Here is a 22330-nt window from a genome sequence, read left to right on the forward strand (position 1 = left end):
TCTGTTGGCCTCGAGCCCATAGTACCACCCTACTAAATGGTTACAAGTGGCCCGTGACTCCACTGAGGACCAACACACCCTTGGGGGACTTGACCTTAGACCCCAGGGTGCAGGTGAGGGAGTCATGTGCTCTGCTTGCCTCAGACTCACCAGGTGAGCAAGAGCGGTACTCAAGGTCTTGATGAAAATGAGTGGACACCATATGAATTGTATCGTCACTGAGAGGTTCCACTCCCCTCCTGTGGGATAGCTGTGGGGCCTGGGGCACATACATGCCTTCTCTGTGCCCAGTTTCCTCATGAATAAAGGCGATGTGTAGCTGAATATATCTCCCAGGGCTTCGAAGGATAATTTTTTTTTAATGTGATGTGTGGGAAGTGTTTGATGGGTCTGCTACAGAAGGAGCTATCCATGTCAGCTGACCCCAAAACATCTGCTGAACGTTTCCACCCTCCGCTTTGCTTTCCCACTAGAGACATGTGGTGTGTGAGTCCCAGAAGGGCACACTTTTAAGACCGTATGCTTCCAGGAGACAGGGTGGAGCATGTTCTTGGGTTCCCCACTTACTGGGCGACCTTGGATGGGCCTTGTAGTCTGGCCTTCCCTTATCAGTAATAAGGGAATGAAATGAAAATTGACATTAGACAAAGAGAACTAAGTGAATGTTATGTATAAATCAAATAGGACCAGTATTTGCCACACTTTACTCTTTAAAATTTCCCCTGTCGCAGTCCTTATGAAAAACTATATACCAGACTAGTCTGCTTCCCTCTTGGGTGCATAAAAAGACTGCATTTCCCAGCCTTCTTTGAGTCAGAGTCCATGGCACTGGTTTTGCTAATGGAATAAAGGCAGGGATAATATGGAAACTTCTATGCCTGCCTAGCCTTGAGAATTTCTTCGTATTTTCTTTTCTTTCTTTTTTCCCTTTAACTTTTAAAATTAGTTATTTAATGACTGCCGAGATGGCTTGAGGGCCAGTGGGAGGAACATGCCTACTGGTAAGCTTGATGGTTTGAGTTTCGTCCTCAGAATCCATATGGTGGCAGGAAAACTGATTCCTGCAGGTTGTCCTCTGACTGTCACATGCATGCACCACTCTTGTAAAACAAATAAAATTCAAAATAATCCAAAATACAAAGCAATGGCCTTCATTATGACGTATATAAAAAGGAAGGTGTATGTGTGTGTGCATGCGCGTGCATGCGTGTGCATGTGTTCTGCTTGTTTCTCACTCATACGGTACTAAAGGTTCACAGACAAAGTGATGTGACAACCACATGTTGAAGATGGCAGTGGTTCTCCCATAAAAATCTGCCTTCCTAGCCTGCCGGCTACATGTGTCCCTGGACCGTTCCACTCTGTAACACACCACATATCAAATAATGGCCCCTTCCCAAACACCTTTTGAAGTAATCCAGTTACTGCCTCATCTTTATGGATAAGGATACAGGCACAGAAGGTATGTAACAGCTGTCACAGAGAAGTAGGACCTCGCTCCTCAGCTGCATCAGTCCTATGAAGGGTCCCCCTCCCCAGCCAACCCTGTGAGGTTCTGGGTAAGTGTTTGGCTGAGAAGATGCCAGGCTGGGGGTCCAGCATGCAAGCAGGACATGGGGACTCTGACCTGGGTAGTGTGTGTACTGGTCAGCCAGCCTTCCACAGTTCCTGACTGTACGTACTACATGATGCGTGGTGCTGAGGCTTCAGAGGAATGGTTACACTTAGTTTTGTATTTCCTCCCACAGCGAAGATGGTTGTCAACGTTTTTCAGATGAAAACTCCTAGCTCAGAGAGGCTTTCTCTTCCCCAGAGTTTTCATGGTTAAAGAAGGGAGCCTGGAGATACCCCAAGTCCCTGATCCAGCAGACCTTGCTCCTTGTCTGGCCTCTTCTTGCCTCTTGGAAAGAGCAGTAGTACCAGCTGCTCTTCCCTGGATGGTAACTTTGGAAGCCACCTGTGATCCAGTCAGAACCACTGGCTGGAGTCAACACCTAACATGTGTACACACAGTCACATCCTTGGGATGACAGCAAAGACCCCCATTCCCAAACCCCCAGATTGAGAACAGGGCTGACCTCTACCTCCACCTTATCAATTCATGCTATGGAATAAGTGCCTTGGACCATCACACACTGTTGACTTAGAGCAGAGAGGGGCCACACAGGCAGGAACAAGCATGTGCCACTCAAGAAGTGAAGTCACAAAGGCCTTGACTATTCCCATTTGCACACCAGCTCTGCTCCTTTTAGCTGAATGACTTCAGGCAACTTACTCCACCTGTCTAAGTCTATTATCCACCTATAAGATGGAGATAATAAAGGCACCAATCAGATAAGATTGTTATGATGAAATAAACTAACTGTATAAAATGGCAGGCTCTACACTGGGCTTAGCTGTCCTTTATCATCTAGGACTAGCAGGGTTTTAGCATGTGATGAGAGGTGAAAATGCACAAAAGGTATGCAGACACAAAGCTTTTGGGCTGTGAATACTGTCTAGGTGGTTCATATGGGGCCCATAGAAAATTAGGAGGAAAGGCTGGCTAGGGCAGTTTGTCCTGACATACTCTTTCAGTGATGGGTAGTGTGTATGCTGGTGGTCTCATAATACCATATCACCTAGTGATGCCATGACCATCTTATTTGCATAAGTACATTCAGTGATGTTTTCACAGCCACAAAATCTCTTAGTGACACACTTCTCAGGCTGTGTCCCTGTCGGTAAGTGACACATGGCCATTTAATAAGCAATGGGGAGCCACTGAAGGTTTTTGAGGAGGGGAATGTCATGGTTCTGAGTTATTCTAGGAAGAAACCTCTAGCTGCAGAGGATTGGGTAGAGAACAGCGAGCAGTTGTCTCTGGCAGGCTGGATGAGGAGAACAGGCAGGGTGCTCAGGGGGAGGGGCCCCTGTGCACTCGGCAGTCTGTGAAGTTCATGATGCACAGAGTGTGCTGCACAGACCCTTGGCGAGAGTCCATACAATGGGAACATCCATCCCACGTCCAGTTGTGCAGCTGGCCTCCATAGCCAGCCTTTATCTTTACAGGTTCAGCCTGGGCTTCAGTCCTTTCATGCACCATGTGATATCAGCAGTGATCATTGTAGTCAAGGTAGAGCCAAAGGGACCAGATTCCTTTGGGACTCAAGACCCAGGGAACCTGCTGTCCTCAGGGTGGCAGAGCCGTTTGACCTTCAGAATCCAGTTCCAGAAGTGATGCTCAGAGAGACAAGAGAGGCAGGCTCCTTTTGGAGTCATGTGCAGGTTTCTGAAATGCAAGCCACACTGGCGAGAGCTGCCTGTCTGTCTCAGGCGAGCTTTCCCTTAACCTTTGCTTGTAATCCTGCAAGCCCAGCTAATCAATTGAAGATCATAAAATATTAGACTTAACGCTGCAAAGTGCTGCTTTTTAATTCACATAACAAGCTCCTAAATAATTCAAACAGCAAACAGACCCTGTGAGTCAATGGTGGGAGGCGGCTTGGATCAGCAGGAGAGTGTCAACACATGCCACATTTCCCGGATCGACTCCATTTCAAGAACCCTATTAAGTTAATTGCTGGTTTCTGACAGCACAGAGCATGCTGGGAGAAAGCAAGCTTTATTAGCCTCGTGGCATCTGGAGGCCTCCACTTTCCCTCTACTTGCAGACGTGGGGAGTGGCATGGAGAAAAGCAAGTCAAAGTAGGAGACCAGAAATGCTTTGGATAACTGGTGGCCATCAGACTCATGGTGAAAGCGAGAAACTTTCAAGAGTCCATTTGCTTTATGATTACTCCCTCACACACACCCACTGCCACCACAGCCAGGTTGTTTATGTGTCACAAAGGGTTTAGTTAATAGGAAGTCTTGAGGAGTTATTGTTTGTTGTGGCACAGGGTATTTCAGTAGCATTAATGGAAGGGGGGCACCCTCTCAGCTCCTCATGAGATATACCTGCTTGGGAGAGTTGAAGGGGAGCAAGGCAGACTCTTGAAGGTACCTTGGTAGATCCTGAAGTCAGTGAAACAAGTCCTCAGGATAGAGAGCCCATGGATCTAGAGATGGGCAAAAAGGACCAGGGAAGGACAGAGGATGACAGGAACTTTAGCCTCTGGGGTGCAGTTGAGGCCTCCATAAAAAGATTTACATGGAAACTAGCTGACCCTTTTGTGGTCCTAGCACATGATAAGCCCTGTGGGCTGGTGGTCTACCACAGGTGTGTCACCATGGTGCTGTTTTTCTTTCAGCTCAGGATGATGTGATAATGGATACAACCAAGATTCTGTGTAGATTATAATTTTAATTCACTCTTTGCTGTGACTCTTTAGTGTGTAATGTGTGTGTGTGTGTGTGTGTGTGCATGCGTGTGTGCGTGCGTGTGTGTGTGTGTGTGTGTGTGTGTGTGTGTGTGTGTGTGTGTGCACGCACGTGTGCACATGTAGAGGCCACAAGTCAGTGTCAGGTACCTTCCTTGACTGATCTCCACTCTGTTCTTTGAGACAAGGGCTCTCATTGAACCCAGAGGTCCCTGATGGGCTGGACTAGTTGGTCAGCAAGCTCCAGGCATCAGCCTGTCTCTGCCTCCCCAGCTCTGGTGTTACAGATGCAAGCTGCCCTGCCTAGCTTTTTTATCTTTGTGCTGGGAATTCATACCCAGGTCCTCATGCTGTACAGCCATGCTTTAACGATTTAGCCATCTTCCCGGTCCCTATATGAATGTAAGCAAAAGTGCTAATTTCCCTGTTCCTCTCCCCATGGTCCAGGTGAAGATGGAACCCTGATTGAGAGGACTGAAACAAATGATATACACTAAATATCTGGTCCAGAGCTTGGAGCATGATAGCCAAGATCCCCTGTCATGTCCTTGCCACTCCATGTGGGGCTCCCAGGTGAGCATCCTGTAATACAAGGTGTTACACAGCACCTGTTCCCAAGCACCTTCCAATGCATCTTGCTGGTACATTAATTACAAGCACTTTGTGTACAGTTGGACAAACAACTCTTATAGTTCTTTTTGCCCCAGTTCTTGGGTCCAGTCTCTCTCTACAGGAAGTATGTTTCTTGGTGAACCAGACCTTCCCTCAGGAGGTCCACAGCAGATAATAAAGTGTGAGAATGACTGTAGGAGAGAGGGTCTGGGTCCAGATGGACTGCAGTGGGAAGTGGGAGTGGGTGGACAGGGAACCTGGGTGGGTGGGATTTCAGTGCCTTGCTGCTTTGATGATGACCTGGCCACAGAAATGGACATAGAGAGTGATACAGGATCACCTCACATATACACAGGACCCAGCCAGCTGGGGACCCTTACAACTGTGTTATAGACGGGGGAGTTATCCCATTTTACATATAAAGAGCATCTTCTCTGAAATCACACAGTGAGTAAATGTCAGAGCAAGAGGCCCGTCTCTGCATCACACCACTGGGCTGTCCTGTCACTGCTTCCACTCTGACGTCCTACATTCAACGGTGGTCTCTTGGAATGGCAGGGTTGTCCTCAAGCCCTCCTAGCAACCTTCCTCCTAACTCCTTTATTTCCTTCTTGGCTCCGGACATTCCTCTAATCTCAGCAGGCCTCCTGGAAACCATAGCCTCCTTACTCCCATGCCCTGACTCCTCTTGTGACCTGGGCCAGAGACACTTGTGTGGCCACACAGTGCTATGGGTATGCTTTTAGCTCCACCTCCCAGTCATCTCTTCATACACACTTCAGGGCACATCTATGCAAGTGCTGGACTCGAATCAAGAACCACTCGGCTGGCTGACCTATCACAGGATCTCTAAAAAGGATCCCAACACAGTAGCCCCTGCATCCTATACCTGCCTCCATCTCAGGGAATGAAGCCCCAGCAGCTAAGAAAAACGAGCATGCCCAATTCCCACAGGCCCAGGAGGCAGGAAGAGATGAGTACAGCTGAGGCCCTGCTGCCTGCCACTTGTCTTGGGCTTCATATACAGTCTAAATATATACTTTGAAAATTGAAAAAGGCTCACATATAGAATGTGGCTGGTGGAGACATGGCTCTCTTTGAACTTGTCTCTTTAAAGACAAAATTGGCAATGTGTTTTCCTACCCTTGAGGAGATACTTGAACACTGCAGCAGATGGGGGATGGAAATTGAAGTGTCTCTCCCAGGCCACCGTACATGAATAAAACAGGCACCATCTATTCCAAGCACTCATTAATAGCTGGTCTCTGAGGCCTTGGCGGCAGCTAGAGGATTCACTCATTAAAAGATGCTGAGGTAGAGTTGGTGGCTCCCTGGGCCTGTTGCTGCTACTGGGGCCCGGTGCCACACGTTGCTCAAAGGCCTTAAAGGAGCATGATTGCTGGCTGGGAGCAGTCAGTGAGGGTCTAGAAAGTCTCTGGGCCATGGGTGGGATGAGAAACCCTTCCTGCCTACCACTCTCATTGGTCTCTCCTCCTAGGCGCCATCTCAAGATACAAGCAGAGACATGAGTTTTCTTGTCAACCCCTGAAGGGTCTTTCTGCTTCTCAAGAGGGCTGGGTCTCTCTGGGTGAGCCATAGGGCACTTCCTGTGGGAGGCCTGAGCCTCAGAAAGGTCTGGAAGGTTCTGGACCATGGAAGGGGCTATCTCACAGAGCCCACTTGCCAGTGTTCCCAAGGTTAGAAGGAGGGCAAGATTAGTGTGGGCAGTCACAGTATATTGTTCCTGCCCTCACCCTGGGGGCTCTGTGCCATTTCCCATTTTTGCTCACCTGGTGCCCCCAGCCCTTTCAGAAGACCTTGCACACCAGATCCTTTTTGAGCCCTTGCTCCTGACTTTACCGGACCTTTTGACGAGCCTCTTGGCTGAGAGGACTTGCCACATGGAGCGCTTTTTGTGACAAGCCAGTGACACTGGGTCCAAGAGTTCTGACCCCCCATTAGCCCCTATGCATATATTCTCTATGGATGCTATTTGTTTAAGCTGATCTAAAATGACTCAACATTAACATGCTCTGATCAGGGTTGGAAGGACTGGGAAACAAGAAACACACAGAACTCCTGTGCCTGCCCCCCTCTTTGTTCTCCCTCTCCCCTTCCCTTCCATCTTCCTTTTTCCTCTCTTCTTCCCTCCCTCCCTTCTCTAAGGATTCCAGCAAGGCTTGGAGCTGACTACAGACATGTACCCACTAACGTGATAAAAGTAATAGCCATTGCTGAAGGGGCATGGAGAGAGGAGCAAGGCCACTTTACAGGTCTTGAAGCTCAGCATGCCATAAGCTCCATGGAGGTCAAGACGGTGTCTGAGAGATAGCAGGAGCTAGCCCTTAATTCCCGAGGGGAGTAATATAACCACTTGGAGTTCAGTGGGAGCTTGAGGAAGGTGGCAGGAGGGATGCATGGCTTCATACAGCTGGTTTAAGGATTTACCTGAGTCTTACAGAGTCTCATGTTCCAATGGCTACTCATGGAGGTAGAAGGGTATTTTTCCAGGATAGGAGCCTGAACTTAACTCTCTCAGGCACAGGGAAAGAAAGTAATTCTAGCTCCGTTTCAGGAATTCAGGGCGTGCCTCTGGGTGCAGCATTAGTGATTTGTGGAAGGGAAGGGAGCTACTCCATTTGAGGTATGCCAAGCTGCAATCATTGAGTTGGGAATGTCAGGTCACCTGTGACTTTTTTTGTTTGTTTGTTTGTGTGTGTGTGTGTGTGTGTGTGTGTGTGTGTGTGTGTGTGTGTGAGAGAGAGAGAGAGAGAGAGAGAGAGAGAGAGAGAGAGAGAGAGACATGTGGAAGAAAGAGGACAATTTGTAGGAGTCAGTTTTCTCCTCCACCATGTGGTTCTTGGGGATCAAACTCAGGTCATTAGGCTGGCTAGCAAGCACTTTAAACAACAGAGCCATCTTGCCACCTTACTCTTGGTATTTGAGTCTCTAAAGCAACATACTTATCAGTCTGTATTGCAGCCCTCTGGTTTCATACCCAGATATGTGTACCTGAATAATGTCTGGGGTGCGCTAGGACATTATGTCAGAACATGTCCCTACTGAAGCATGCCATGTGTCATTTTGTCTGGTCCTAAGTTATAGTTGAGGTGCTATGCTGACCAAACTATTCTAAATATAGACAAGCTATGTCATCTCTGAACTTTATTTTAGGATAGGAAACGGTTACAGTAAGGTGCTGCCTGATTGAATCCAAAACCTGGGCCGCAAACCCACATGTAGATCTCAAGAAAGACTGTGTTGTTCCATGCAAACAGAGGAGCCAAGGTTAGATCTGAAGAATGAGGGGTTCTTTCAGGCAAGCATGGCTACTAGACTTCCCTTACATCCTTCTTTCTGGCAGCTGCAGTAAGCCACTCTGCAAATTAAGGGGCTACCAGCAGAGCACCCCTACCCCTTGCTTGTGGGCAGAACAGCTTGCTCTGTTCCTTTATGTGGTTACGAGTTACCTGTTTGCAATGGTAGCCAGGCCCCTTTCTTCTGGTTTGCTGATCTACTCAGGCCACTTGCCCATGTTTTATATTTTCTGATTAGTCCTGTTACCTGACTGCTGCCTCAGGCATTACTGTATCTCAGGAGCCAGCCTCTCAACCTTTAGACCCCAGGCCAGGAGCTAAGAATATCTCCCAGAGTATTCCCCAACACCTACAGCAGATGTGCCCGCAAATTAGCTGGTCCCAGTGGTGGGGTGTAGAGGAGGAAAGGCCACATTGTTGCTAAAAGCATTACATACTTAATTTGCAAATTACATCATACACTCAAGCACAGGTCAGTGTTCTGAGAGCCTTTTTCAAAAGCAGAGACAAGACAAGCTCTTGACTTTGTCTTTTGCAGAGAAGGCAGGAGAGACAGGAGAGAATCAGAGAGGCTCACCAGGCAGATGCATTCACAGGTGAGGTCAGCTTGCTCCTACTTGAGAAAGATGGATGTGTAGGTAGAGCCCCTGCTCTGTACCTGCTGCTTCCTCTACAGACTTTATTTCCTCTCCTCCCAAGTCCAACCCTGTTGCATGAGCACTGTCAACCTCATTTTCATCTCAGAGGCAGGACCGGGGGTCTCATGAGGTCTCTGGTATTCCTTGTATTCCTTTCCTACCATACCATGCGACACAGAGCAGTGCCTAACCTCTAGCTCAGGTCCCCGTGCCTTTTGCACCAATCAGTGCTTGCAGAGGTGTACATGGTGATGACACAAACGCATTTGCCGGTCATATTTACAGGAAATCATTAGTGCACAGTCTGGTGGCTTTATTTGGTGAGGGAAAGCTGTTGAAGCCATATGAGGTTAGAGTCAGACTGTATAAACAGGAGCATTTAGTGCCAGGCGTGGGGCGGTGGGGGGGGAGCACACCTACAGCCCCAGCATGTGGGAGGTTGGGGGCAGGAGGGATGGGCATTTAAAGCTATCCTCCATTACACGGCAAGTGTAAATTCAAAGACAGCCCAGGCTACATGAGCCCCCAGTTGCAAACAAAACGAAACAAGGCCAAGAAGATAGCCCAGTGGTTAAAGTGCTTGCCCTACCAGTGTGAGCACTGGAATTTGATCCCTAAAACTCATGTTAAACGTGAAATGGTGCCCCCTTGTATTGCCTTTGTTGAGAAGTAGAAATAGGGACTCACTGTCCAGACAGCCTAACCAATTGGTGAGCTACAGACCAGTGAGAAACTCGGTTTCAAATACATGCATACATGTGAAAAGATGGTTGGCAGCCAGGAAATGATGTCAGAAACTGTCCTCTGGCCTGCACATGCAGGAGCATAAACGATCATGTACCCCCGCCCCGCCCCCCACACACACAAGAAAAACCAGGGTTGGAGAGATGGCTCCATGGGTAAAATGCTGGCTGTGCACAAACTTGAGGTCCTGAGTTTGGATCCCCAGATCCTGCATAAAAGCTGGGAATAGTGGTGCTTGTCTGTGACCCCAATGTTGGAGAGACAGAGACAGGAGGATGCCAGAGGTTTGCTGGCCAGCCTGCCTAGCATAAAGGTTGAGCTCCAGGTTGAGTGAGAGACCTTGTCTCAAAAAATAAGGTGGAGAGCAATAGAGGAAGACACCCAATGTTGACCTTTGGCCTCCACATGTGCACACAGGGCAAGGACACGTCACACATATGTGCATCAACAGGCATCACACACATACACACACACACACACACACACACACACACACAGAGAGAGAGAGAGAGAGAGAGAGAGAGAGAGAGAGAGAGAGAGAGAGAGAGAGATAGGCATGTACACACACAGGCATGCACACACACAGGCATGCACAAATGCAAGAACTATACTAAAGGAAAAGTCAAGAGAAAAAGCAAAGAATGAGTGGCTTTCCGATCAAGTCAGGTGGGAAGTGGTGGACATGGATCAATCACTTTGCAGCAATATGGAGCATCAGCTCACCCAACACAAGATTACCTTAACAGACTGCTGCCACAGAGTGTTGATTTGTGTGTGTGTGTGTGTGTGTGTGTGTGTGTGTGTGTGTGTGTGTGTGTTGGGGGTATCTTTTTCAATTGTTTCCCTCCATATTACTTTTGAGTCAAAGTCCTTCATTGAATTTGGAGCTCACAGATTCAGCTAGATTGAGTGGCCAGCAACTCCCAGCAATCCTCCTGTCTCTACCTTCTCAGTGCTAGAACTGGTATGTGTCACCACATCCAGCTGTGTATGTGTGGGTGTTGAGACCTCAACTCAGGTCCTCATGCATCATTCTCTTTGAGAACTGAGCCATCTCCCAGCCTCAGTCGCAGATTAAAAAAAAATAACTGGAGAGTGATTTTGTGAACCAAAGAGGTAATTTTCAGGGTACTTTGAGTTTTAAAAATAATATTAGATGTCAATAAAATTAAGCATTAAAAAAAAAACAAAACAGAGTCTCACTGTGTAGCCTTGACTGGTCTGGAACTTGGTACATAGACCATTCTGGCCTTGAACTCATGGAAAACCACCTGCTTTTGCTTCCTAATTGCTGGAATTAAGACACGTGCTATCAAGCCTGGCTCCTTTTTTTTTTTCCTTATTAAGATGACTTTTAGACTCCAATTATAAATTGTATTTTTCCATTTTTCCTGTGTACAATATACATCATAGACATTCACCATTTACCTAATCCTTACTCCTGTGTCTAGTTGCATTTAGTAATTCATACTGTTGTTAATATTTATGTATTTGTTTAAAACACGTAGATTGGTCTGGTGAGACTGCTTAGTGGTTCCTGAAAGAAAAAAAGGGGGGGGGGTGTTCTTTGACAACTACATGCACTGTAGCACTTGAGTGTCCACATTCAGGCACATATATTATTCAGCCACACACAAAATTACATTAATAATAAACTAAAGATTAAATAAAATGTATGAGACTTCTGAAAATTCTGGTAGAGCACAGTGGGTTAGGGGCTTTTGGGAGAAAACACAACCTTGAGTGTCACTGTAGGCCCCTCCCAGGGCCCAGGGAACTCTACTCCATCTATGTACCTGTTTGTTGTGTGTGTGTGTGTGTGTGAATGCCTCTGTGTGTGTGTGCATAGGTATGTGTGTGCTTCTGTGAGTATATGTATGTGTGTATGCATGTATGAATATATGCATGTGCCTGTGTGTGTGTGTATATATATATGTGTGAGCGCGTGTGCGTGTGCGTGTGCGTGTGTGTGTTTCTACCCACTTGATCAGCTTGCTCCAATCCTTCATTACTGGAGGACACTGAGAGACACTCTCAAATCCAAGCTGCCTCTTCCTCCTCTTTTACAAAGCAATGAGATTTACATTTTCAAAAACCCTTTAGATAATCACAAAGCCCAGAAAGTTCCACTCCTCTGAGGTTTAATTAGGAGAAACTGTCTTTCTGGTACTTCAAGACCTCCATTCTGAATTTCTCAGAGGAAAGGAGAGGCTCACAGAGAAGGAATGAGAGCTCGAGGCTGTGTGCCAGCCTTCTGTCCCTCTCTCTGCCCTGCTGAGGAGGATGGAGACAAAGGCAACTTGCAGGTCATGGAAGTCACACTGTGAGTGTGCTCTGGATCATTAGAGCCCAGAGAATGGTGACGATCGGCACGAAGATAGCACATTAGCGATAGATAATAGTGTCTAAATAAACACAGTCAGTTCTCTCTGTCTCTAGACCCAAGCTTATCTATAAATACTCTAATGACGCCTAGCCAGCCAATTACCCGCTTCTTGGAAGAGCCCCTTATTAATGGCGTTGCAGTGAGGGAAAAAAACATTAATTATTGGACACAGTGGGATCTTTTACGTTCTGTCTGGTCCGGACAGCACCAATTAATGCAACAATTATTATCAACGACCAAGGCGGTGTACTGAGAGCAGCCACCCCAGGCTGGCTTGATGGAGTGGGAAGAACACACTCACCCAGGGAACATCAGCCACACTCTTTCTATAAAGCCTGCCTCTTCATCATGTAGAGGCTGCGGGAACAGAGGCAGCAGGGACAAAGCCGAGGGTGGCCAGAGGATGTTATTTTTCTTTGAAGTTTCAAGACAGTGCCTCTGGGGGATGGAGATGAGGAGAGACCTGTTACAGTGCATTGCTGAGTGAACAGGACTAAGGAGGAGCCACCTTCAGAGCTGGGCTACTGACTGGGCCCTGCTCACCACCCTCACCCCATTGCTAGCAGGAAGACTCAGCATATCCAACTCGGCTGCCCTCAGTCCTGCCCCAGGACATTTGTGCAAGCTAAGCCCCAGGTCTCCAAAATCTTTCCCTACAATATTAGTTTTTTCTTTTTCTGTTTTTGTCACAACATTTATTACAAATTATATTTAACAGCTGTATTTTATTATTTTATCAGCGTCCCTTTCTTCCAAGAAGGCACGAAGACAGGCATTTTGTTTTTTCTCCAACATCTACCCAACTGCCAGTGGATATCAGAGACTCACTAAACAGTTAGAGGCTCAATTGAGAAATCCTCATGTAGAAACATACCCAGACTGTCGGGTATCTCATGAACTAAATCAGTTACTCTCTCACAGAATTGCACAGAAAAACAAGATAAAGCAAAACAAAACCTCAAGCCCACCCAAAATATTGTATTAGTAGCAGCACTCTTTCTGGTAGGCTGTGTATCCACACTACTGCCACACTGAGGAAGCCGTGACTTGCCTGAAGGGACCTTGACAAGCCACCCTGGAAAACAGCAGCCTGCATGAGAGGCTCACAGCCCAGCAAAATGAACCTGCCCTACACAAGGTAGGAAGAAGTTACAGGAATGCTGCTGTTTTCCTTCCCAGTCGTGAGCGGAGATTTGCTTCTGGGAGGCATTAATTATACAGCACTTTGGAAAATTGGCTCCACTGAGGCTTATTCCCCAGAGTCCAGACCACGGCTGGGAGAGGTGGGTGGGCTGAGTGGCCCTTCTGGAGGAAAAGTCCAGTACGAGCCACTAGAAGGCTCCGTTTGGGGTGTGAGCTGTTCGCACGGTTGGATTGAGTCACAGCCAAGGGCATGGAGTTCGTCTAACCCTGAACCACAGAAGCCCTGCCAACATTGGGGTCTGGTCCATCTGTCCTCTACTGAACCGAGAATCTCCAAAGATTTTCTTTTATTAAAAAAACATTTGTGTGTGCATGTTCATGCATGTGCATGTGTGTGCACATGTGTATGTGTGTGTGTGAGTGTGTGTTAGTGTGTGAGTGTGTGTGTATGTGTGTGTGTGAGAGAGAGTGTGTGTATGTGTGTATGTGAGTGTGTGTGTGTATGTATGTATGTGTGTGTGTGTGTGTGTGTGTGTGTGAGAGAGAGAGAGAGAGAGAGAGAGAGAGAGAGAGAGAGAGAGAGAGAGAGTGTGTGTGTGTGTGTGTGTGTATGTAGCCAGAGGTCAACCTACAGTGTTGTTCCTCAAGAGCCTTATCTTATCCAGACAGGGTCTCTCACTAGATCTGGGGTTCGCACACTGATTAATCTGGCTGGTTCAGGGATTGATACATCTGTCTCTACCTCCCTGGAATTGGGGTTTGAAATGTGTGAAACTGTGCCCAGGTTTTCAGCATAGGTGCTGGGGATTACACTCAGGTCCTCACACTTGTCCAACAAGTACTTTGCCCCTGAGCCATCTCTCCAGTCCCTCTCCTAAAATCCCTGAACAAATTAAATCTCAGAGGCAGTTGTGGGATCCCTCAGCCCAGGGCTGCTGTACAGATGTGGCCATGACAAGCATTCCCATCTCAGGCCTCCTAAGAACCCATCATCTGGGAGGGAGCCCCCACAGAATGCTCAGACATGACAGGGACACTCAGGGTGCCCTGGAGGGGGTTGTCTCCTGAAGTGACAATGACCTCACCTCACAGTGATCTCACAGTCTTTGCACGTCTCCAATACGTTTGATCTCCATGATGTACTGTGGCCCAGCGTGGACTGTCCAGCTTCCAAGCTGTTCGGGACAGACAGGGTCTGTGATGTCCCCACACCCTTTTAGTGCTGAGCTCAGTCACGCCAGCAGGGCATCACTCAGCAGAAGTCAATTTCAATGCCTCATTGGGTTGAGTTTGTGAGTCTGCTGCTCAGTTCTTAGTGCACAGGGTTCGTGCCAAAGGGCTTTACCATTCAGAGGGAGCAAGAGAGCTAATCCCCAGGAGTGACTGCAGGGGCCTGTTGCCAATGGCCTTTCCTTTCCCACGCACTTTGGGTTCCTGCTGTGTCTAGGGACACAGAATGAAAATACGAATGTCATCTCACACAGGTGGTTGGAAAACAGCAGACCGACTGGCCTCCCTTTGAGTCTTGGTCCTCCACTTCCAGTTAGGGGATGCAGGGGCACAGGTTATGATACTGAATCCTTTTGTGCCATAATCCCCTTGGGTTAAGATAGAAGTGACAGCCACACTCCTGGTATTCTTAGGATGTAGGATGTACTAACGTTTTCTGGGATCAAGTTCACGCCAATGAATATGAGGGTGACTGACAACAAGTGGGGATCTTCAGAAGGTGTCATGCCTCCAGTCATCTGGCAAGTTTATCTCAACATTCATGCAAGCTGTTCAGAGACTTAGGCTTGAGGACACAGGCCACATGGACTGGTTGTGTGCCCTGACTGGTTGCCTGAACTCTCCTTCTTGAGGTCCTGTTCCTGTCCCCAACCCCACATGGACAGAGCATTTGATAAATGAGGGGAGCCAGGGTAGATAGTGGTGTGGGCTGTTCAAGAAGGAACTACACTGTGGTACCTGGAACAGGCCTGGGGAGCCACTATCCCTCCTAAAATCTCCCAATGACTGTAGTCACAGAAATGCCCCTATCAGAACAATTGAAAACCCCAAATTACAGACTGCATATCAGGTGGTTGTTCCCAAGACTTTGTATGTGTGTGCAGGTGTGTGCAGGTAATGTGTGCAGATAATGTATACAGGTGTGTGCAGGTGGTGTGTGCAGGGGTGTGCCGGTGGTGTGTGCAGGTAATGTGCATAGGTAATATGTGCAGGTGTGTGCAGGTAATGTGCACAGGTAATGTGTACAGGTGTGTGCAGGTAATGTATACAGGTGTTTGTAGGGGTGTGCAGGTGGTGTGTGCAGGTAATGTGCATAGGTAATGTGTGCAGGTGTGTGCAGGTAATGTGTACAGGGGTATACAAGTGTGTGCAGATGGTGTGTGCAGGTAATGTGTACAGGGGTGTGCAGGTGGTGTGTGTAGGGGTGTGTGTGTGTGTGTGTGTGTGTGTGTATGTGTGTGTGTGTGTGTGGTGCTTGTGTGTGTACATGTAAAGGCCAGAGATCATCCTTGTGTGTTCTTTTTCAGGTGCTGTCTACCTTTCTATTTGAGACAGTCTCTCACTGGCCTGGAGCATGCCCAGCAGGCTAGTCTGGCTGGCCAATGAGCTCCAAAGATCTCCTTGTCTGTGTCTTCTCAACACTGAGATTACAAATGCACATTACCATGCCTGGCGTTTTTACATGGGTTCTGTGGGGTTGAGCCCAGGTCCTCGTGCTGGCAAGGTCTATGCTTTACCCCTGAGCTGTCCTCTCGGCCCATGCTGTCAAGACATTACAGCCAGTCCCTTTGGAAACTGCCGATTGCTGTCTTTGTTCCTGGCATCTTCATGTGTTTACCTTTATCAACTGATACAGAGCCGGCTGTCCTTAAGAGCAGTTGTTCAAGTGTGTGTGTCTGATTCATTGAGATTTCCTGTAGCCCCTCAAGTGACAATTATGAATGTCAGATAGTCTCTCTTAAGTCTAGCTATCCTGAATATAATTTTCAAATTGGAAGATCAATCTAGGCATTTTGCATCTATGGAGGCAGCTTGGCAGGAAGGTATCAGTTCAGACGGCATGGGCATGACTCTGAGATGGGGCCCCTCCTTTCATTGGCTTCTAAGTCATCTTTCTCCCACACACCCTATTGCTGTCCATGGCTCACCTCCCTGAAAAGTACAGTGATTCACAGTGTCCTGGAAAGCTGAAGAATATGATAGTCATTTAAAAGACAAAATGATTTACCACAAACAAGAGCTTCTAGCAATTTCCACTGTTATTCATGACAAAGGAATTCTCTTTTAAATGGAGACTATAGTTCATCTCTAATCTGATCATATAAACTCCACACAGACCAAGATGCTAGCAGCAGTTATGGACAAATGGCCTTTACACAAGGGTCATCTAAAACCACTAGAAAACACAGATATTTACATTTATAATTCACAATAGTAGAAAAATTACAGTTACGAAGTAGCAGTGAAAATAGTTTTAATGGTCAGGGTCACCACAACATATATTAAAAGGTCACAGCTTTAGGAAGGTTGAGAACCGCTGAGCTAGTGGAAAGGCAGATGGGTTCTGAGTATGTTACAGTTTAGATCTGGGAGGTTCCCCAAGACACATGGTAAATGCTTGATCCTAGCTTGGTACTATTGGGAGGTGGTGGGAATCAAAAGGTAGGGCCTACTGGGAGGTCATTGTGGTTGTTGGGGCATACCCCCTAAGTGTGTGGTAGGAGCCCAGTCTCTTCCTCTGTCTCTCTCTCACTTCCAGACTATCGTGTGAGAGGTCCTGCTCTGCTATGAGCTTCTGTCACAATGAGCTATCTACTCCACACTGGAAGCTTTGAAGTCACAGATCCATCCAGTTATGGACTGAAACCTTCAACACCATGAACCCAAGTGAACCATTCCACTTTATAAGCTAATTAGCTCAGGTATTTATTATAGTGATGGAAAGATGACCAACACAGGATTTTATTAATAGATAATAGCAATAGAGTGAAGGTCTCTAAGGGTTTTCTGGCTTGTGTACACTTCAGTTACATTGGCAGCCACTGATATTCTGTGGCACACTCACACAAAGTGCATACTTTACCTAATTCTTTGAACCTTGTGCTTTCTTTAATTGCAAATCTCAAGCCTTTGAGCTATTTGATGATATCTTAGGACTTTCAGTGCCTGTTTGCTTAGCTGCCAGTTTCCAAAGATCTTCCAAACTCCCATTAGTGAGGGTGCAAAGCAGGTCAGTACTAGCAGCCTTGAATTCAAGCAATAGGTCAAACAATGAGTGTAAGAGTGCAGTCAGTAATGAATGATATCCACGCAGAACGCTATGGTACTGGAGACTGCCTCTGTCTAGCAGAGACAATGCTGTCCTGTGGGGCTCTGGATGGCCTTGGGACAGCAGCAGGAAGAAGGTTCCAGGGCTTTGGCCTCTAGAGTAGTTAAGGACATGGGTTGAAAGTGGGCTATTGGCTGGACAGCCCTATGTTCCTGGGAAAGTTTGTTGTATTCACAGGACCATATCTATAAAAAAGAAACTCAGATGAGCTGCTGTGACCTGGGACCATGCAGGGTCTGGAGCATCAAATTCTGGGTCATGCTGAACTTAGCGTGAGAATAGTGACCCATTAAGGAAGGAGAGATGCTTTTCTTTCTAACAGCGACACCATTTGAAGATGTGGGTCCTGGATCTCATGACTCACTAGGGATGGAGTTGATACTTGGTGTTTGATTGAAATAAGTCTCCAGAAGGGTCTAGGGATAGTGCTGGGAAAATTACTGAGGGGGTAAAGTCTGTTGACACATGCATGAGGACCTGAGTTTAGATTCCCCAGCACTCACATTAAAAATCTGGTATGGCAATGCACCTGTAACTCCAGTGTGGTGGTGGGGAGACAAATGGATCCCTGGGGCTTGCTTGCCAGAGTTTAGCTGAAATACTGAGCTCCAGATTCAATGAGATACTCTGTTTAAAAAGATAGGGTAGAGAGCAATTGAGGAAGACACATGGCAACTTCTGGCCTCCACACATGCAGGCTGGGTGAGTACACCATGTGCACACATGGACATTTATCACACACATGCACAATAAATAAGTAAACAAGTATACATGGCTGGAGACTCTCCCTACCAGGCCTGACCACCCTGCATGGAAGGGAGATAGATGACTCTCCGTGTATGTTTAAAACAGCGTGTGGTAACCCATCAAGGGAAGTGTGGGGTCCCACTTCCACTGTCTTAGAAGGTGGCCATTCCACACAGAAGGTACCAAGTAAAGGTAGCTCATTAAATTCTAATTTAGACTATCTATGAGTGAGAAATACACAATATAACAGAAAATAAAGTATCCTAGTCATTTCCTACTCAATAATATTTAGCTATATTGGGCTAAATAAAATAGTATAATAAAATCTTCCCTTTCTTCATTTCCCTGTCCTCCTCCACTATTGCTATTAGAAAATTTAAAGGAACATATTTTAAATAAAATATGTGGCTCACATTCTAGTTCTATTGGACAGTGCCAAGCAAGGTCGTTGAAGAACCTTTCTGAGCATGAGCATTCAGGAGTCTGATTATGACTTGCCCACCAAGTTCCCTGAGGCTCTCTCTAGGCTCCTGTTAATCCAGGACAAGGCTGGAGCATGAGGAGGGAGCATGTGTTTGTCTCTGCTTTTTATTCCTTTTCTCTCAGAACTAACAGGAGACAAATGTGTCATTGCAGAGGTAATCAATGTTCACCTCCAGGATATGATTTATTGACATTGCCTGTCTGAATGAAGACAAACTTTTGCCTCATTCAGAACTCCTAGGGAATTCAGTGTTATACACCACACCTCCAAAAGAAGATGGCCACCTGAGGTGCATCTTTCTTCTCAGTGATGTTATCAACACAGAGGTGAAGACTCCATCAGCTCCATTGCCTGGAAGATCACTGGTAGATCAGGCTGGATTCCCTCAAGGGTCTGGGAATAACCCTGCTGCCCTGCTAACTACAGGGTGATTGGAACCAGAGTGCCAACATGGTACTAGTGGTTGCTAATTCAGGCCCATAACTGGACATTTAACACCGTCTGATCTGTTTCCCCTCACTGTCTTTGCTATGTGTGCCTTTTGTGTGAATGAAGACACAAGTGGACATGGAACTACCTTTCTCCATGCCAGCTCAACCCCTTCTACTTTCTCTCATTGGCCCATAATGACTGCTGGAGAGAGCAAGTACTGACTTTTGCCCTTACTTTGTGTGACATCTAATTCCCGGGACAGTTTTTCCTCCCCCTGTCCAGCTGGATTGTCTTGGTTTAGTGATGCCAGCTCTTTGTGCCTTCAGTTCCTCAGCTATAAAATGTTGATGATGGTGACACTTACCTTGCAGAGATCCTGGAAGCATAGGTTAACGCAGGAGAGGGTTGGGAAGAGATCCTGGCCTTTGGTAAGGCTAAGCAGCTAAACTGAGCTCAGAAGGGCTCCCAGAACAACAGCCTCTTTTTGTCATATGACAAATGGCTCAGGAAAGGTTGATCCTCGGTTTCACATCTGGCTAGGAAAAGGGCAGGTCCTGGGTGGCCCTGATGTAACATACCTGTTTTTGGCAGATTCAAGCAGTTTGGGAAGTGGCCTATTTACTTGCATCTCACTAGGTTGTTGCGATGGGTTTCATCAACCCACAACCTTGGCCCACTGCCAGAAGGAACATTCACGTCTACTCTGAACTGCCATCTCCAAGGTACAGCTTCATCAGTGGTGGGGAGAGGGTGCACACTGCTTGGTGACACCATCCTGCTTACAGGGAGACAGATGCAGCCACAGAGCACACATTCTTTATTTGATTCCTTAGGGGACATTGGATGCATCACCAAGGAGGTAGGTGGTTTTGTGTGTGTGTGTGTGTGTGTGTGTGTGTGTGTGTGTGTGTGTGAGAGAGAGAGAGAGACAGAGACAGAGAGACAGAGACAGAGACAGAGAGAGATGAGAGACAGAGAGACAGAGACAGAGACAGAGGAACAGAGACAGAGAGAGACAGAGAGACAGAGAGACAGAGACAGAGGGGAGGACAGGGACAGAGAGACAGAGACAGAGAGTCAGAGAGACAGAGTGGGGGGACAGGGACTGGGACAGGGAGAGGGAGAGGGAGAGAGAAACTTGAGCTTCCTGTGGCATGTAAGACCACTGGAAAATTGATGACAGTCATATGATGTGGAGAAGCTTCTACTCCATGGAAACCCCTAGCTTCCAGCCGAGGAACAGATTATCCTAAGCACCCGGAAGGTCAGAAGAAGCAGGGCCAGGCACCCTTGTATGTGAGAACTTGTACTCTGGAAAGACATCTTCCTTGGATTTCTGCACCACTAGCCTAATTGGAGGGGTGGGGTGCTGTATTTAAAGGAGACTCCAGTAATATAGGAAGCCTGGGGTTTGAAATCCTTTTAAAATGAGGCTGAGCATGAAGAAAAAAAATGTATAAATAGAGACTGAGGAAATGGCACAGTCAGGAAGTTTGATTCCTAGTACCACGTAAAAAGCTGGGTGTTGTGACACTCACGTGTAATACTAGCACTGGGGAGGCAGAGGCAGGTGATCCCTGGGGCCTGCAGCCTAGTCCAGACTGCTCAGTGAGCCCCATGACGGTGAGAGAACCTGTACAATACGGATGGTGCAAGAGGAATGACATGGTGTTGACCTCTGGACTACACACACACACACACACACACACACACACACACACACACACACAGACACACAGACATACACACACAGACATACACACACATACACACATACACACACACACACACACACACACACACACACACACACACACACACACACACGAAAACCCATGAAGCTAGCCAAGAAGTTAATGATGGGACAAATCAAGCCAGGTGACTTTGGGCCTGGCGTTACCGTGTTCCAAAGATCGTGCTACCTTGCTGAGCCACAGCGTGTGAGTATGAGCAATGGAAGATTCTGCAAATCTCACAGGGCTGCCAGAGAAAGTAGTCAGCAGGCAGGCCAGACCTCTGGATCTCAGCTTACCTGTCCCCTTCTCCAAGTGACCATCCCTGACCAGCTGGAGCTCGCTAGGCCTCTAAGAAGTCTGCTCTGTCCCTTCCTAGTAGCCTTCCATCTCTTCCCTGCTTTGACACCTCTCCAGCATGTGACAGTGTATGATTCTCACTGTTGCTCTTCTGTAGCACGAATCTTAAAAGGTCTTATTAATAAAAAAACAAACCTGGAGCCAGGTATTGGGGTGAATGCTGGAAGATCAGAGAAACAGAACAAGCCACAGCCACCTCACCTTGCTCTGAGGCTGTTTCCTCAGACTGGAAGCTTTTGTGTCCTCATCCAGAATGAATCTCAGCTGAACTGTGCTGCTCCAAAGCCTAGTTCCTCATCCTCATGCCTTAAATACCTTTCTGCCATCACTTCCTGGGATTAAAGGCATGTGTCACCATGCCTGGCTGATTCCAGTGTGGCCTTGAACTCACAGAGATCCAGACGGATTTCTGCCTCTGGAATGCTAGGATTAAAGGCATGTGTGCCACCATTTTCTGGCCTCTATATCTAGTGGTTGTTCTGTTCTCTGACCCCAGGTAAGTTTATTAGGGTGCCCAATATTTTGGGGAACACAATACCACCACACTCTTCTCTTATTGGCTGAGTGCTAGCTTCTTCTAGAACAGCAGTTCTCAACCTGTGGGCTGAGACACCTTTGGGGGAGGTCGAATGACCCTTTCAAAGGGTCACCTAAGACCATCAGAAAACATAGATATGGTTGAGCTGGGGGAGGAATGGAGTGGGAGAGCAAAGAAAGATATCTTAATAGAGGAAGATATTGTGGGGTAAGGGATGCTAGGGAAATTTCTAGGAATCCACAAGGATGGCCCCAGCTTAAACTGCTAGCAATAGTGGTGAGGTGCCTGAATTGGCCTACCCTGGTAATCAGATTGGTGAATACCCTAACTGTCATCATAGAGCCTTCATCCAGTAACTGATGGAAGCAGATGCAGAGATCCACAACTAAGCACCAGGCTGAGCTCAAGGAGTCCATTTGAAGAGCGGGAAGAGGGATTATATGAGTAAGGGGCATCATGATCATGATGAGGAAATCTGCAGAGACAACTGAACCAAGCTCGTGGGAACTCATGAACTTTAGACCAACAGCTGTGGAGCCTGCATGGGACCTGACTA

General features: G+C 47.2%; 1 long non-coding RNA gene across 1 annotated transcript in view; it reads left to right on the forward strand.

Moving 5' to 3' along the window:
- Window positions 1-19500, forward strand: part of LOC143271192 (uncharacterized) — a 35173-nt gene extending 15673 nt beyond the window's left edge. Inside the window, exon 2 of the long non-coding RNA XR_013048420.1 lies at window positions 16911-19500. This is a non-coding gene — a long non-coding RNA (uncharacterized LOC143271192). The remainder of the gene's footprint in view (window positions 1-16910) is intronic.
- The last annotated feature ends 2830 nt before the right edge of the window (window positions 19501-22330 follow it).

This window comes from Peromyscus maniculatus, chromosome 1 (assembly GCF_049852395.1).
Source record: "Peromyscus maniculatus bairdii isolate BWxNUB_F1_BW_parent chromosome 1, HU_Pman_BW_mat_3.1, whole genome shotgun sequence".
NCBI lineage: Eukaryota > Metazoa > Chordata > Mammalia > Rodentia > Cricetidae > Peromyscus > Peromyscus maniculatus.